This window comes from Melozone crissalis, unplaced genomic scaffold (assembly GCF_028551555.1).
Source record: "Melozone crissalis strain CALT ecotype California unplaced genomic scaffold, PUWL_Pcris_2 ptg000027l_1, whole genome shotgun sequence".
NCBI classification, from domain to species: domain Eukaryota; kingdom Metazoa; phylum Chordata; class Aves; order Passeriformes; family Passerellidae; genus Melozone; species Melozone crissalis.
The window spans coordinates 54,215,676-54,231,127 of NW_026535805.1; positions in this window are offsets into that span (position 1 = coordinate 54,215,676).

A 15,452-nucleotide genomic window follows, 5' to 3' on the forward strand; every position below is an offset into this window, starting at 1 on the left:
GTGGAATGGTCCCAGTCTGGCACCCAGCTCATTGGAAATGGAAGTTCAGAGTTGCACAGAGCTTGATGAATGTTGCTGTGTAGGTCTTTACTGATGATCTTTCTGCTACAAACACAGGGTTGCAGCCCCAAATGTCCGTGTTGTCCAAATCTTCCTTTCTTTCTTCAGGTGGCCAACACTCTGTTTTCTGTTTTTTCTGTCTTCTCCATCCAGAGATGGCCTTGTGGGTATAAAGCCTGCAACGCTTTTTTTGGAAATGAACACCATTATGCAAATTGTTGCTTGAAAGAGAGCACACACCTACGCAGTGCAGGTTCAGACTGAGCTCTCACTGAGATCAGCTGTAATGCTTTTCTAAATACCAGGAGGGTTTGCAGAACTGGACAGGTATGCTGCATTTATTGATATAAGATTTTGGAGATCAAAAGATGAATTTTGGCATGTCAGATGGCAGTGGAACCATTTCTGTCTGTCACAAATCCTTGTTTGGCTTTAAGTTATTTCTGTTTAGCTTGCCCAAGTCCCTTCTCAACATGCTGGAGCCCCCAGGTTAGCTGACCACTAGGATGTGGTCATTATGATGTGACCACTAGAAAGGACAGTGTGTTGGAGCTGTGAGGAGGAGGAGGAGGCATGAAAATGAGAGGCCTGGAGCACCTTTCCTTTCAGGGAAAGCTGAGAGAATTTGGATTGTTCAGCCTAGAGAAGAGAGGCTCCAGGAAGACTTTATAGAACCTTCCAGTACCTAAAAGGAGCTGACAAGAAATTTGCAGGGGGACTTTTTACAAGGGCAAGGAGGGGTCTTGAAACTGGCAGAGGACAGGTTTAGATTAGGTGTTAGGAAGAAATACTTTACTGTGAGGATGTGAGGCACTGGAACAGGTTGCTGCCAGAAGCTGTGGTTGCCCCACGCCTGGAAGTGTTCAAGTCCAGGTTCGATGGGGCTTTTGGCAACCTGGTCTAGTGCAGATGTCCCTGCCCATGGCAGGGAGTTGGAATGAAATGATCTTTAAATTCCTTACAACCCAAACTATTCTATGATTCTATGTGAAGGATTACATCTCCAGGTAAGAGGAATTTTAGCCTCATGGGACAAAAAAGACATCAAAAGTTTCTGATGTTATTAAACTAAGCAGCCTTAGTCATCATGTGGCCGGAAAGCACCTGCAGGAATTGAGTTTTGAAAGAAAACAAGGTTAATAAAAAACATTTGAGGTAGGACATACAAAAGGGTAGAGGTTATACGAATTAGAGGTGCCTGTAATCTTGTATCAGTGCATTCAGAGGAAAGGACTGGCTTTCATATTTCTTCAGCTGAAGTAATCAAAAATAGAGCATCAGTCAGTGGGTATAGCTGCAGTAGGCTGAAAATCATGTTTGTATCCTAAAGGTGCTGCCAGTGACTTCTTGTGAAACCATGCCTGCTTAAAATGATGAAGAAAACAATGTTATTTGGGGAAAGGTAAATGTTTGGTGAAACAAAAGCTTAAAATATTGTGCTTCTGGCCTTATTAATTTACATAGTATCTCTTCTCTGAGTCATAATCTTTATTAACAATCCAGGTGCTAATTTTATCTGGATAGAAAGAGTTGGCATGGAACAGTCTGTCCTGTTTTGGGTACAGGATCTGATGTAGTAAAGGCCAGGACTATGTTGGCCAGAGAATGTATAAAGCATGGATAAGCACTGGGACTGGCTTTGCCTTAGCAGTCCAACTAAAGTGATTAGTTACTCACCTCTAAAACAAGCTTACATAGGGCAGTTCCTGAATATTGCAACAGGTTGCTCAGCAAAAATAGTAAAGTAGTTTTTAGGTCATTGGGTGGCTGCACTTAGGAAAGCTTTTGTGAGGGTGGAGTAGGTCTGCTTTTTGTGGACTTGCTGGATATATTGCCATTTACAGTAGTTGATATAGCTGATTTCCATGGTTACCACACAGAAGGATTATTCACCTTGTTTATAATTTTGGTTGCATGTTTAGAGAAAGAGAAAGGGAGGGATAAAATGCATATTTGAGAAGTGTAGCCTGTACTTAACTCATAGGGGTCTTGTAAGGTTGAATTAGCTAATATTTTCTGCTTTGCTTTGGAGATGTAAAAACTACTTATGCTTTATTACTGTTATTTTATATGTTTTTATGTGGACAAATCTTGCCAGGTTTAAGAAATCACATTTCTTAATAGCTTAACCTTTCAGACCTGCAGGAAGAATTTGTATTATGGAAAAACCTTCACTTCTAAGGAGAATACAAGACAGATGATTCAGTAATTAAGGTGCTGAGCTGCACCTTAAAAGATCTCATTTAAGTTTCTGGCTGTGAGGAACCCTTCTTCACCGTAAATCACCTTATGTTGGACTCAGTTTACCCGCAGTGGAGGGCAACATTTTCTTTTCTCACCTGGTCTACTTAGATTGTAAACTCAGAGCCCAGAGACCACCCTTGACTACCTCTTCACATCTAGTGTGGCTATACTAAGAACCTGGTCTTGCCTGTGAAGAATGATCAATTTAAGGATGAGATAAATATTTTGCTTGAGGTGTTCAGCTTCCTTCACTGGACAGTGAATAAGGCAAAGGAGATGTCATTGTAAATTAACTACTTTTTCTGACTTAAGCTGTACAAACATTCATAGTCAATGGACTGCAGTTTTATTACAGAGCCATGGGAGCTATTTTACTCTGGAATCTTTAAATTAACCAAGGTGTTAACTAGGGTAGTACAGATAATGACTCTTTTAGGCTTACTGGAGCTCTGATGGCCAGTAAGCCAGACTCTCTGCTTGCAAATTCTTGTGAAGAAACAGTGTCATCACTTTTCACCATTTTAAAACCTTAAGCAAAGTGGAGAAGGGATGTCTCAAATACTCTGATTCATCTTGAAGTTGAGAATCAGAAGATCAATGAAAGCTTTCTTAGATGTGAATGGGAGGGTGTGTAGAAAAGTAAGTTTCTTCCAATCCATTTTGTGATAGAGTTATGTTAGAGGGCCACAAGCCATTATCCTATCTTGGAGATGCTGGGCAGGATTGATATGAAACATCAGGAATACAGTGTCCCAGTTCCACAGGGCTTGCTTATGATGAGCTCTAAAAGGTAAAATACAGCCAGAATACAAGCCAGCAGCTCAGAGTATAAATTTTAGGCACATGGGATAAACTGGAAAGCATGTGAACCCCCTCTGTCATGCAGAAGGGTTAAAAGTATCACAGAAATCCAAGATGAATGCTGGAGGCCTTTTCTTCCTTTTTCTCCTAAGCAGATCTCTGGTAAAAATAATTTCTGTGCCACCAGAGATCTCCAGCAAAAAAAATACTCTAAAGGCTGGTCTGGTTGAATATATTAATTCTTGGAAATATTTTAAAAATATTATTTAATTGGCTTTTACAAAAGCAATGTGAATGTACTAAGTGTTTTTTGTCTCTGGCATCTAACCATGCCTCTAGACTGTGCTGACCAGTTCTACAAAACAAAGAGAAATGCATGCATGTGATCCCTCTAAAAAACATGAATGTATTATCCCTGATGCAAGTTATTCCAAAAAATAAAATCTTTTTTTCTTATGTTGGTAGGTATAACATTATCTATGGCACTCCTAGTAAGAGTGTCTGAAATAGCTGTGTTGCGTAAATAGGTGAGAAGGATGAATAATGAGGCAATTAAAAACATTAATCTTAGAGCTGCTTCACAAAAGAAATGATATCCCAGTTTTAATTTGTCAGCAAACTGGACAACTGGACAACTGGATGCCAAGGGATCACTCTCACAGAATATGGGTAGTCCAGCTACCTTTTCCTGCACACACTGCAGTGAAATTTATTTTTTTCTCCCTGCTACAGATGAATTAGAGTCTTTGTTTCGATTACATTTTTTTATATTAATCATGCTTTTGAAGTTCTGTAGACAAGAAACAGAAGATAATCTGCAAGCCCTATGGATGAAGATATTAATATTCTGCATAAATATTCTCTGCCTTGTGCTGAGGAGGATGTACATGATCAGAGTGTTTCCTTGAACTGGAAAAAGAATTCCAGGCCCTTGTCAGTGCAGTGATGCCTGATCACTTGGCTTTGATGCCTTTAGTTGTATCTCAGGAAAGAGGTGCCAGAAGGTGAGGTAGGGTTGAGGGCAGAGAGAGGCTGTTTGGGGTCCTCTTGTTCTAACTGGAGACTGATCCTTCCCATTTGCCATACAAAGCTGTGGTTTTATGGTGAGTTCCAGGACCTTTGGAGCAGCAGAGCAGTGAAAGGATGATTGTCCCTTGTTGGTCACTGGTGCTCCCGTCTGCAGCCCAGCTCCCCTTGTCCATCAGCTCAGCCAGCTGTGCCACCTTGGGCACGGAGGTGTAGAGGCAATTCCAGCTTGTGCTGGATGCCTGTGGTGTGTTACCTGTGTTTTAGTCCAATCTATTTCACACTAAGGGTCGCCTTCTAAACACTGAATTAGGTGGACTCTTTCAGAACTTCATGGGTGATAGCTCTGGAAGTAGAAAGTCTTCATGACTCACTGAGCATTGTCTGTGAGGAATGATTGAAGCCATCTACTTGGAATCCCACTAATCCCTGCCATGTCCCTGAGACAGGGCATCAGAATTTCTCTGACAACTGTATCAAATGCCATGCTCAAGTCCTGCACAAGGAGTTATTTTTCACAGTTCTGATAAAGGAAAATGTAAGTTATTATGAGAAATGGATATAAATTTAATAACAAGGTCTGATATAAGCAGGAAGGGTTTTTTTACATTGTCTGTTCTCATAAGATTACGGGCAGCCTCTATAATGTGATGTGCCAGCAAAGCAGGAAAATGCTCTTTGCTATTACAGCCTGGCGTTAGGAGTGTGGATCTTCCCTTTTCAGACATTCAAGTGTAGTGGAGAGATATTTGTGTGCAAATAGCAGAAACAAGCAAACAAACACAAATTCAATAGCTGGGAAAACCTTTGGATACTGTAACTGTTTTCCCAGAGAAGCTGGTAAAGTGTGTCAAAGAAAATGCTCCAAAAATCTAACTGTCCTTTTTGAGTTAATTCAGGAATGTCACTGATTCAAATAGAAAGCTCTGGAGGTAGGACATGGCCTCTTAATATAGGGCTTGAGAAGTTTGCTATCTGTGAATGTTTGCAGCTGTGACGAAGTTATTGACAGCAAGAGAAACAGATCCTGTTAGAGTGTTTGTACAATTGGCTGTTTTTGAGGAAGAAATACTGTTGAAGTAAGAGGGAATAGCACTCCTATTGTGAAAAGGGTGATTTACATTTAAATCAGTAGCCTTTGCGCTGATGATTGCTACAGAACATAAATGTAGCGGTTCTGCTGAGTGTAGAATTATTTAGCAAAATCTTTCAAGGTTTTGTGGTACCAGACCAGTGTTTCTGATTTGAATTCAATGGATTCTGCAACAGAACACAGCTGGGTTCAATACAGGAATGAATCAACCTCAAAAACACCAAAATAAACGATGACCAGACTTCAAGCAAAGCTATTAGATGGGAGGCCTTTTCTAAATACGTGGGGAGACTTTGCTGTTGTACAATGAGTTGGGTTTTGTGACCACCTGAAAGAGACAATAACAGAACATTATGCAATTTCATACCAGAGGAACATCCCAGGGTATCTCAAAAGGATTTGAAGACAGCAAGGTGAAGTACCCACCATTTAGAGCTGGCAGAACTGTTCCTTCAGGTCCTTGTTTTTATTATGTCATGCTCTCTTCCAGCAGGACCCATTTTTCAGAGTGTGTGAGGAAGTGCACAAGTCACTAAATTGAGGAGTCTGATCCATAAGCATATCCTCAGTGTGCAGGCTAAGGTCCCCATCTCGTGTACTGAATGCTAGTCAAATATTGTTTCAGAGTGTTTTCCTTGCCTTATAGAGGGATGTTTGTCACCATTGTGTCTGCGTGCTGATGTATGTTGACAATTTTACCCTTTCCACATCCCAGCGATCACAGGATGTGGTATTAAGAGCATTTTGTATATGAAGGACACAAACAGTGAGAAGGGAAGTGATTTATGTGAGTCCATCCAGGAAGTCTTCAGCAAAGTTGGAGAGAAAATACCACTGTGGCTGTGTTTACATTAGCAAGTAGTGTGGGAATGGGCTGCAACACTGACAGCAGCAGTGCTCAGGACCTGTCATCCACACTAAAATGGGTTTGGAGGATTTATTTTGGACTGGATCTACTCTTGCCCAGGGAAATGGACTCTTGTTGGCAACTGGAATGCACCTAGTGCGCATCCTTTGGTTTAATCCAACCATCCAGGAGTCCAGTTTGCCGCCTCTGAGACTACTCATGATATGAGCCTACAGGTTTACTTCTTATCAGATTTACTCCTAGCACACAGTCCTGAATGCAGCTAAAGTTGTTCTGTAGAAACACCCTCTGTCTCCTTCCATGCTCAGTTCCTCCACAGTATTTAAGGTGAATCCCAGGAGGCACCTCCCACAGTGTCTCTGACATGACGTGCAAAACCAGGCAATTACTTGCAGATTATTGATGCTGTCCTTGGCTCATTTTCTCATTTAAAACCCTTTTCTCAGTGAGCTCGCTGCCTCACATGGCTTCAGCTATCTGCTTTGCATCAATGACTTACAAATCTACCTGTTCTCTCCTGACCTCCCTGCCTCCATCAAGCCCAGCACCTTGTCGTGTTTCTCTCTGAAATTTCCCTCTGAATGTCTTGCCCTCCATTTAAACTTCATGTGGCAAAAACATCATAGCTCACTGAGCTGCTTGAAGTCATTACAGCAGGAGCCCAGACAGCCATTAAACATAATAAAATTTTACATATGTCTTAGGCTAGTAGTAGAAAGAATAATGTTTCAGCTAATTGAGCTAATTTTTTATTAGGTATTTTATTACAGTATTGTATTATATAAGTGTACTTCAGTAACTATTCTTTCTTTAAGTGTTTCATAAATGACAGAACCAAGCTTATCTGATATAATGTTTCAGTTTTTGAAATAGATTTCTCAGGCATCACAAAAGGCAAACATCCATTCTCATACTTGTGGATCCCTCTGTCATGTTTGACATTGTTGGCCACAAGCTACATTTTCTTGTCTCAGGGAGGCTGTGAGCCCCACGGTAATGAGCTTACATGGTGTGAGACCTACTGCAAGGCTCAGTTACAGCAGGCACTGACAGGAAACAGCACTGCTGTCAGGAGACCTCTGATGTGATCCCACACAGATTCCTCTCTCTCAGTGGTATTATTAGTGATTTAGGTAGCTCTGAATGTGGGATCTGGGGTGACTAAATCCTCATTCCTGCAATGCTGACCAAGGTCATGTTGCCATAAAAAGTCTGTGGATAGCTTTTCACCAGAGAGCAGGGCCATTAAATGACTAAAATGAAGTTATGTATCTTGATGCTGTCAGTGGTAAAAGGCATGTCTGGGGCAATGGCAGCAGTTCCGTGACTCATTATGAGCCTGGAGTGGAGATCAGGAGAGAGGATACAACGCAAAAGATGTAGTGCTAGGTCCAGGGGCAGCAGCTATACCCTGCCACCCAACTCTCCTGCCTCCACGGGGAGCCCTGCCACAACCTCCCCAACCCACCTCCCTTACTGCCAGTACTGGGAGTTGTGCAGAAGGTGTATTTCAGGAATTAATGATCCTGCACAGGCCCTGTCTGCTCCACTGGCCATTGTGTTTAGGGCCTGAGAAACCCATATGTAACTGATATATTCTGTAAGTTATATTTGGGACAGGAAACTCTATATGGATCAAGGGGTGGATGGAATATATCGATCTTGACTGGGAGGCAGTTGCATGTTGTGATTGTTGGTGACCCATACAGCAATTGCCTGAGCAGCCTGTGCCATGCTGCCTGTGCTGCACATCCAGGGTGGCCTCCAGGCTGTGTTGTGCTGCACAAACCCCCTGGTCACAGGAAAGCTCAGCCAGATCACTGTGAGTGATGCCACAGGCAGCTCCCCCAGGGTACCAGCAATTATACTGCTTGCTCAGCTTTGCCTTTATTGAAAAGTACAGTGAGAACCTGTCATGCAAAAGTTCTTTGTGAGTAGTGTGGTTTTCTTTTAAGAAAATTACATATTAGCTAAAATGACCAAAATGGTGATATTTATTTCCCTGGATGGAATCCACTCCAGGGTGTGTGAGATTCAGCACAAACACAGAGTGCTGGGACAAAAGGGATGTAAGATTTATTTGTTATCTGTATTCCTCTTCTTATTCTGTCTTATTAAAGCAGTTATTGATCTGCCTTACCCAGCAGCCTGACGATCACTGAAGAGCTGGCCATGGGAACGTGAGCTGTCACCCACATCGTGAAGTGTCAGGATTGTCAGTTTTGGACAACTTCTGTAATGAAAGATTTCAGGCAATTTTTTCCTGTTCCTGAATAAAATGTGGCCAGTTAAAGCAGTTTCACTTCATCACAGGGTGCTGTTCCCCACCAGTCCCCAGGAGACATAACTTGTCCAAGTATCCCAGGCAAGGCGTGTCTCTGGGTACTTCTGTTTTTCAGTCCTCAACTTGCTGGCCTTTGCCTCAGTAAGAGAATGTCTGCTGTGATTAGTACAGAGAAGAGTGTAAAAATCTCTGATTTGGCAGAAGTCCTCCTTGATTGATTTCCAGATCACAAAAGACAACCAGCTGCCAAGCCTCTGGAGCACTCCAAGTAAGTATTCACACAAGCAGACACCACACGTTTGACAGATGTTAGTCACATTGCTTAATGCTCCACTAGATGCTACAGATGTGAGTGTGGTATAAGAACCTACAGATGAAAAAAGAGGATAGAAAAAACCACAAAATGACAATTTCCCTGAAGAGATCGTTTCCACACTTCCTCGTCTAGATTCTCAATGCAGGTTCTGTTCTATAATTAATAGCATATCACCTTTATTCCCATACCAGTCTTACACCTTACAGGCTGTCATCTGAAAACATAGGCAGAGATTTTGTGCTGTGCTAGGTTTTAGCTAGGAAAAGGTTATGGGAGAATGTTAGAGTCAGGCAGAGAATTTCAATTCCAAATTACTTATGCATATATTCATTTATTTATATATATAAATATGCATGCATAAGTCTCAGCTGACCCATGGTCCTCTCTAAACCTTTGCCTGCTAGAGGCACCTATAATAATTTCCCTTAGCTACAGGCAGGGAGGTGAAGGAAGGCAGGAGCAGATTGTGTCTACTTTGGTTAGCAGAGTTATATGGCAAGAAAGCTCAGCCACAGGAAATGGGTCTTTACCTGTGTGGTTGCCTGGCCCTGGATGGACACTGGGTGCCCACCAAAGTCACTCCATCACTGCCCTCCTCAGCTGGGCAGGGCAGAGAAAAATATAACAAAAGGCTTGTGAATTAGGGGCAGGGAGTGTTGTGGGCAAAACAGACTTGACTTGGGGAAATTGCTTTAATTTATTGCCGATCAAACCAGAGTAGGATAATGAGAAGTGAACCCAAATCTTAAAGCACTTTCCTACTCCGCCCCTTCTTTTGAGGTTTCCCTCCTTATTTTCTATACCTCCTTCCCTCCAGCAGCTCAAGGGGACTGAGAATGGGGGCTATGGTCAGTTCATCACACGTTGTCTCTGTGGCTCATTCTCCTCAGGGGGAGAACTCCTCACACTCTTTCCCTGCTCCAGTGTGAGGTCACAGGAAAAAGCCTCTACAAACTCCTTGAGTCCTTTCCAAAGGCTGCAGTTCTTGATGTGCTGTTCCATGGGGTGCAATTCTTCAGGAATAGGCTCCAGCATTTTTCCCCCACAGGGTCACAGGTCCTGTCAGAAGCCTGCTCCAGCGTGGGCTTCCCATGGGGTCACAGCCTCCTTTGGGCATGCCCCTGCCCTTTTGTGGTGTTTCCCAGGGGCTGCAGGTGGATCTCTGCTCCCCCGTGGGCCTCCATGGGCCACAGCTGCCTCACCATGGGTGGCACCAGGGACTGCAGGGAAATCTCTGTTCTGGCACCTGGACCATCTCCTGCCCTTCCTTCTGCACTAATATGGGAGTCTGCAGGGCTGTTGCTCACACAATCTCACTTCCTTCTCTGGCTTTAACTGACCAGTTGTTTTTTGTCCCTTTTCTTAACTCTTTTGTCCCAGAGGTGCTTCCTTTATATCTGGTCATCTCGGATGGGCCCGACCTTGGCCAGCAGTGGGTCCATCCTGGAACTGACCTGCACTGGCTCTGTTGGACAAGGAGGAATCCTCCACAGCTTCCCATAGAGGCAACCCCTGTAAAACTCCCACTAGAAAAAGCTTTGTCATGTAAACCCAATATAACTGGTATCCTCTCCTGGGATTTCTTTGAAGGTCCACACCACAATTTATACTCCTAAGATCATGGGAAAAAGCTGTGTTTCCTGAAGACAGCTCTTGGCATTCTCCAGTTGCACTTGCCATACCTCTAGACAATCACAAGCTGTGAACCCTGTCGTGCAGGACAGACACTTCAGGTGTTGGTATCCAGCTGTCAACTGCATCCTTTTGTTTATGAGCTCAGAACAAGGGCTCTAACAACATAGCCCAGGATGTCTGGAAGGAAGGATGACTGATATTGTATGTTCAAAAGATTAACAGGTTTGGGAATGTAAGTTCTGTTTTACAAGTATTCCTGGGGGCTGAACACATCCCTAAATTTTTTACTCCGTACCACCATTACAAAACACAGTGAAATCTCAGTGTTAAATATTTTGCTCTGTTATCAGCATTACATAAGGCTCTGGAATAAAGTCTCAAACAATTTCACTCGCTTGTGTGTACAGAGCAGTAAATGCATACAAATTCAAAAGGAAAAGGAGAAAAAATGCCCTCAAGAAAAGTATGAATGAGCTTGAAAAGGGCAAATAAATAGCAGAGACATTTATATTGGTCTCTCCTACTGCTCTGAACAAAACAATTATGAGATAAGAGAGGCAAGAATGGGAGGAAATTCTTTCATTTTTCACGTTGGAAGTCCGAAGGATCCAATAGCCTGTTTATGAAGAGCAATAAAGAAGATACATGAACTCGGTAAAGATGTTGTTACAAATATATTGGCCTGTTTGGAAAGGCCAGGAGTTTGGGTTTTTGGGGACTTTTTTGTTGTTTTTTTGGTAGTGTTGTTGCTTTTTATAAAGAGCTATCAGCTAAGGTTTCAAGGGTGGAGGTTTTTTGTTGATAGAGAATAACTGACAAGAACTGTTTGTTTTAAGTAGCAGAGAGGACTAATACTTTTATTTAGGATTCAGAAATAGTATGAAAAAAGGAGAATGGAATTTGGAAATTAATGAAGCTTACATAAGCAAATATAACCTTGGCCAGCTTTTAAACAAAGTTTAAACCAGCTATTCCTTGTTTCTAATGTGAAGGTTTAAAAACCAGAATGCATTTGCCTGGTACAATAAAAAATTATGACTGGTACTCAGAAGGGAGATTTATCACTCTCCCTGCTTTCTAGTCTGAAATGTGTGCTCTTTTGTAATGGTGTGGGGAAGCCCATCTCTCCACCAGTTAAGAGATAATGTTCACAGCATTATGGCACTTTAAAAGCAATAAAATTAGTGTGTATATTTTAGTGTGAATATTTTTTTCCTGATTTTCCCTCTCTTGTTTAAAAATAATGAAATAATGTATTACAGTGCAGAAATGTGAATTTGTTACCAGCCTACTAGTGACTGCATTATCCTCTGGAAGAAAATCCAGGCTTAGGAACAATAGTAAGGTTTCTGCTACTCAGCCACTATTCCCTCTACCGAGAAGCTTTTTTACTTAGCAAAATCTAGCAGTCTAAATAATGTGAGTGCTGCTGTAAGTTTTATTAGTGCTCTATTTCTCTATCATAATTAGACATAAAAAAATGTTTAGACCAGAAATCTCTCCAAGTCAAGAAATAAAAAATTAAATAATTCCATAATCTTTAAAAATTTTTATTGGTGTAATAACCCCCTCTGGGGATTAAACCACCATTGCAAAGCTTGTGATTAAAGTTTCTTAGTCCTTATCATTTTGAGTTCTGTTTTCAGTGGTTTATAAGTTTGCCAGACTGTAATAACTTGGATTAAAACTTTCCAAAAATATGAAAAGAGCCTGTGTTTAGCTGAATATTTTAGGAAGCTTTAAAAAAGTGAATCAGCACTTTTTAAAACTGGGTCAGGGAAAATATGTTTTTCTGCCAATATTAAAACAAAAATCTCACAGTTGTTTTATTAGCAAGTTTTTGCCAGTTCTGCTTTTAGTTGTTAATTCAGGCAAGGACTTGAAGTCTGGCAGATAGATTGCCTGTGTGTCAGGGAAGTGCTGTCCTTGCATACAGCTGCCTCCCAAAGTAGGGTCCTAAAGATTTCAATCCCAGTGAGCAAGCTGGGTGAGAATAGGGGGCAAGCTGGGATCTGCTGCAGCATGAATGGCTGGGACATGAAGAGCAGCAGGAGGAGGAGAACAGACATAGCCATAAGGGTCAGGATTGGGAGCTCAGAGGTGGGCCTGTGCTTTGGAAGTGGAGAAAAGTAGAAAAATCCTGTTTAAAAAAGGGGAAAGCTATGCGAACAATACCTGGAATCAGCAGAGGAGCTTTGGGGGAGGTATTTCATAGAATTGTGGAATCATAGAATCACAGAATGGTTTGGGATGGAAGAGAGCTTAAAAATCATTTTATTCCAACCCTCCCCAACCACAGGCAAGGACACTTTACACTGGGCCAGGCTGCTCCAAAACTCTTTGTACAAGGACAACCTGTTATGCCTGCAGGTCAGTGCCAGGGCACATGGAGTACTGCAGTTTATTTTGTTTTATTTTTTTATCATAGGCCCTGGTACAGTTTTGGCTTGCAAAAATCATCACACTCCCAAATGCTGCTCAGGTCCAGTGTTAGCCTGTGTCAGGGACTGTTTGCAAGACATATTTTTGTGTAGGTCTCCTGGTTTGGGGTGGTGGGGAGGGCCTGCTGTTTTGAAATGAACCATCCCATTCCACCTGTCTTTAGTTGTAAAGCATACTGGAAAACAAACAAGCAAACAAACTTCATTTATTGCCCTTCATCTCTACCTAGAGGATGAAAAACAGGGACTACTGTCAGCTGGTCTCTTGCCTCTGCTGGCAGGCTCTCTAGAGCAGATCTCAAGGTTTTTGCCAGGCTGGAGCAGAGTACAGGAGGCAATGTGCTGCTGTGTTGTTTTGCAGTTCTTCTAAAGACTCGAGTTCACAAATGCTTCAGAAGTTACATACAAAAAGAGCAACCCACAGGAAAAGAATATTTGGCTGCAAAAGGGAGATGATGTGGCAGGAGAGAGTGAAGGAGGCCGTGCCAAGCCAAGGATGGCTCTGACTCTCTCCTCTCTGCCATTTAGTCAGAGTTGCCTTAGGACAGCAGAAGTAGGCAAATGCTTGTGCTTTTGTGAGCTGCAGCCCTCAGGAGACACCCTGAGGAGTCTGATGGCTGTGTTGGCCACCAGCTCTTTACTCCTGGAGCAGACCTGGGCCCAGGGAGCTCCCTGGGCTCTATGCTTTTTGTTGGGATTGCTGGCATGGGCTCACAACCTCCTGGCAGGGCTTACTTCAGGCACTGAGGGAATGGACCACAAAATGAGTGGCCAATAAATAAGAGGGTGGGTTGGTTCTTGGTTACTTGGGCTTGGCATCTTCTGCAAAACCCTTCCCCAGGCTGCACAGAGATCAACAATTGACTGTGTATGCACATATAAATAAGGTGGCCAAAGAGGTGCTGCCCTAGGAGTCTTTTGGCTCATTATATTTTTGAAATAGCCCAGAGGAGAGATGTTATATTTCAAAATTTCTGAGCAGTCTAAATGGATGTTTATCTAGTTTAAGGAGAACTAGCTTTAAGTGCTAAAGCAGTGGTGGCCCAGGATGGATTGCACGGGATGAATCAGTATTTTGTAAACTTTGTTAACTGTAAGATGTTTCCACATAGAAATTTGTGAATCCAGAGATGGATTTCAGCTTTGCTTAAGGAAAAGTTGTTTTTGTTTTTCTTTTTTCCTTTTCCTTTATCAAAATCCAGATATTCCAATCAAGATGTAGGTTAATCTATTTCATGCATTCCCAAAGACAGAACCTTTTACACTTTGGTACATGTTTTTGTTTGTGGATAGTTTGTGACAAAATTTGCTGAAGTCTCCAAGAGCAGTAGAATTGAATAAAAGACGACAGAGGAGATGAAGCAAGGAGGCAGGAAGAGAGACCCTATTGCTTGCAGGGATGGGTGGAAATGAAAGGGTTTGGACAGCAGGTCTGTGCTTCAAGAGGAAAGATCTTACCTTTCTTTCACTTTCCTTAGATATTTGTGAGCAAAATAACATTGAGGATGAGGCTAGAGTATAAGCAAAGCAAATGAAATACTTTTATTTCTGATGATTATTGAATAAGTCTTCTTATTTCCAGCAAAGTGGGAGGACATCAACATAGATACAGAATGGTTTTGGATATTGACAGCATGTGTGCTATTAGTGCCAGTATTGCTTCGGGTTAATTTTACCTGTTGGTGGGGTTTCCGTCTCCTCTGACAAAATGGGGACAGCAGTGTCATTCCCATCTGTTTTATCTATTTGGATTTCTAATTATAAATTATTAACTCAGATCCTGGGTGCCTGTTGTGTGTGTGCATGTGCATGCCTGTGCAAACACATCTGACCATCTTTCGCATCAAATCCGAAATCAGAAAACTTCTGAATTATTTAAGATTAAAGTAGAGTAGCAATATTTTTTGAAATGTAGTTGTGCATAGAGAGGACTATAGTGCCAGAAGTGACAGCAGAAGAAATAATGCTTTCTCCAGGCCCTTTTTATCTTAGAAATGATTGACAAAGTAATTTTCTTCTTGTACTTTAATAGAAGTGTATACATTATACACACCAACAAATCCTCACTGGGCCAATTACACATCATATGACTTATCTTGTCACAGCACCTAATATCCAAACAATAAATTAAAAGGTATGCTTTATATGCAAATTTGCATATGAGGATGTTTTCCAGTCCCCAGACTCAATTGTCTTATGAACACTACAACATACAAGAAAAAGAAACAAGCTGGCTAGGATTTGTGACTAATAAAACCTGCCTGGTGGAACGAACTGCATCTGTATGACTTACAAGGGTGTGCTGTGTAAGTAACATTTGTTTTACATATTGAAATTATATTGGGAGATGAAATACTGAGCAAATATTGAAGCGCTTCCTTTCACACAAGATATTCTGCACACATGCAAAGCTATATATTTGCAACACAATATTTTTGATACCTATTCATACCACTGTGCAATGTAAAGGGACCTTTCCATAAAAGAGAATCTCACTTGTTTTTCATTTTCAAGTGAGAATTTTAATGGAAGGTGGAAATGCCAAAATTTGCTTGCATCCTGATGGTACCTGCTGGACTTTTAGAAACCTTTGATTAGATCTGAATGTATGGTTTCTTAGAAATATTCTGGTCTAAAGGCACCAGCACAGCGCTAGGTTTTCCTCGGTGAGGGCTATCAGCCTG